Genomic DNA, 3,234 nt, shown 5'->3' with positions numbered 1-3,234 from the left:
CAACTAAAAAAAGTGGTATCCAGAAAAAGAGTATCAACATCAAGTAGAAATGATTTGAAAGACTTTGAAAAAGAATTAATTAAAGCTGAAAAAATAGATAACCAATAACTATTTATTTTTTAGCATGTTCAAGTTGTCTGTTTTTGAACATTTGTGATGTTTTTAACAACTCAAAAAACATCCAAATCTTCCAATTAATTTTATGAACGACCTGATTAGTAACGACCAATGACCTTGTGGTAGTCATTCATCTTGTGAAAACTCTATAATAACCTTTTTTGGATACCACTTTTTTTTTTTTGAAGTTTATCCAACTAGTTATTGTTAGTTTATTGTGATACTCTTTAATCTTTATCTACAATAACCTTTTCCCAATTTTGAAGTTTAAATGTTGGGATTTCAAAATTTTAGGCAACCAATTTTACAAATTGTTTATTACAGAAACGAGAATGAGAATCTCGGAGTAAAAAAAATGTCATTGGTAGCTGTTCTTCTCTTTTATTATAAAAATAAATAATAAACTTTTAAAAAGGGCCCAACCGGGTTCGAACCGGTGACCTCTTGATCTGCAGTCAAATGCTCTACCACTGAGCTATAGACCCTGTTGTGTTAATTCATTCGTATACATTTTACTTATTTAACATTAATTATTTTTATATAAATATCTCCAATAAACTAATTGTGTGGAACCCAAAAATATCTGAAATGCATAAAAATGATAGGCCACTAACTTGAAGTTGAAGCTTTTTCGGAAAAGACCAACCTTATAATATTTTTTATTATTATATTTATATGTGTATAGTGAGAAAACCTTTTATAATAAAAGCTTTGATTTTAAAACCGAGCCATTCAATTTCAAGTTACCCAAACAAGATTTAATCTTTAATGATCTTAAAGTGGCTCTCATGTGTTATCTTATCATATCATATAAATACAGTTTTGCTTATTAAAGAAGTTAGCGTAACCAAACACTCATAAATACAGGTGCACTAATCCCAGCTCCCACGCCTTGCCACGTGGCAACTCAAAACCTTTACTTTAGTGACACGTGGCAAGAAAGATTTGAATTCAAAAAATAAAGGAAGGATCTTATCCAATACAATTCTTAATAACTACCCTTTGGTTGTGCCCATTATATTATTACTTGACTCCATTCCATTCATTTCTCTCTCTTTCTCTCTCTCACTTTCATTTGAGATCTCTGATCTGAGACCAATAACTCATCTCAATGGCTCTCAGAATTGTCTACGGTGTGGTGTTCCTTTCCTTCTCCTGTGCTTGCATCAAGCTCCTTCATCTCATGCTCCACCCTGTCTTTTACTTCACCACTTGATCTGTTTTCATCAGCTTCAGATATGGGTTAGTCAGATTGATTTTGTATTTTTTTTTTCTTTTGGGATTTTTTTTTCCTGGACATGTACTGTGGATTTCGTGAAATGGGTTTTCATTATTTCATCGAAACAAGTACACGTCCTTGTGGTCGTTCTGGTATAAAACTATATATAGATATATACAAAATATAGTTTGGATTCATGTTATTATACTTGTAATTTAAGAATGTTCGTTTAGTGTTCGATGAAATCTCGCTATGGGTTGGGGATTTATGTAACGTGGAAACTGTTACTTATACTTTTATGAACAATAGATTTTGTGTTTGATTATTTGATCCTGTTTTTGCAAGTTTTAACTTTTATATATATACATATATATATATATATATATATATACATGTAGTTAATCAACAAGTTGATAATCCTTTCAAAAAAAAAAAAAAACAAGTTGATAATGTTCTTGGCTAATTGACTTTATAATCCAAAACGACTGCTATTCAATCCGAAGGGTTACAATCGATACTAATGGAAAATAAAGAGTTAAGTATATCACTTGTATTAGTACGACTGATAATTAAGCTAATTTTGTATTCAGAAAGATAGATTTGGCTAATTTATTTGTTTATTCGAAAAGTAAATGAAAGTACAACTAGGCCAATCAAGAATGAAAGCTCACTAATTCTTTATCCAACAATTTTATAGGCTTTTCTAAAAGTAAGAAAACAAAAAACAAAAAGAGAAATATTCTATTTAAATCTTCAATTTTAATGGATTAATTGGGTCCCCACAAGACTGAGAAGGTAAAAAATTTTATCATTTGTATATATACATTCATCTATAATTTTTTTTACTCAAACTTTTTATTATTTGAACATTTCTTTCAAAATTAATAAGTGTGGAAAATATGATTTTATGATGTTATACAAAATGATTTCAAATAAAATGAAAAACAAATGTCTTATTTAGACAAGGAGAAGTAATTATTGTGACATGCTTTGTGGAAGCTTGTTAAGTCAACAAATTTTTGTACTTCACAATCTAGGCTGGGTAAAATGCTTTTCCTAACAAATTTTTGTACTACCTCTATTAAAGTAGTGTAGAAGTTAATTTCTTAGGATGTCTTTTCTACTTAATTTTAATTTATCTTAAGATATATGTTTAAGACATGATTATAACATTTCGGCTAATCATGACTATTTCTAAATGTGACTAAGCATAACAACTTAATTGAATTTTGAAAATTGTATAAACTCTGAACTTTAGTGTGCAATGCATGTTTGTTTTTTAAAATTCCAAGAAACTACACCACCTTTTTTTTTTGTAAACATCCAACCAATAATAAAGAGATTATCTCTTGCACTTGATATCCGTAGAGATTATCTCTTTCACTTGATATCAAACTAGGATTGAAATATCTTTCAAGTTGCTTTGGAAATCTTGAGTAATGAAAACTAAAGTTCTTAGTCCTTTTAAGGAACCTTAGAACACTCTATAGCCTTCCAATGTTGGATAGTTAAATTGCTTGTAAACCTTCTAAGCTTACGCACTGCATATGCTATATCTCTTTTTGTACAATGAGCAAGAAATATAAGGTTTCCAATTGCACTAGAATACTCTAATTGGGCCACCATTCGAGCATCATTCTTTACAAGTTTACATTTGTATCAAATGGTGTACACTTAGAAAAAATCTTATTTCCTGACCGATAGGAATTCTTATTTTTGTAGTAGTGTGTGTTAAGGATGGAACTGGGGCAGATAATATGTGGGGAACGCATTTTCTGCCTCCATCCACGCTATCCATTTATGCCTCCCATACTCGCTCTTAGGGGTTTTCATCCAATCCAATTTGTATTATTTTACTCATAGTACATCTGAGCTGCACTAAGTGCGGATTTTATATT

General features: G+C 30.1%; 1 non-coding gene across 1 annotated transcript; it reads right to left on the bottom strand.

Moving 5' to 3' along the window:
- Nucleotides 1-530: 530 nt before the first annotated feature.
- TRNAC-GCA (transfer RNA cysteine (anticodon GCA)) lies at nucleotides 531-602 on the bottom strand. Its single transcript has one exon. It is a non-coding gene; the product is annotated as a tRNA-Cys (tRNA).
- Between the last annotated feature and the right edge of the window lie 2,632 nt (nucleotides 603-3,234).

Source organism: Cannabis sativa, chromosome 8 (genome assembly GCF_029168945.1).
Source record: "Cannabis sativa cultivar Pink pepper isolate KNU-18-1 chromosome 8, ASM2916894v1, whole genome shotgun sequence".
Taxonomy (NCBI): Eukaryota; Viridiplantae; Streptophyta; class Magnoliopsida; order Rosales; family Cannabaceae; genus Cannabis; species Cannabis sativa.
Note: the sequence above shows the minus strand (reverse complement) of the source record. Positions and strands in the feature narration are given on the sequence as shown.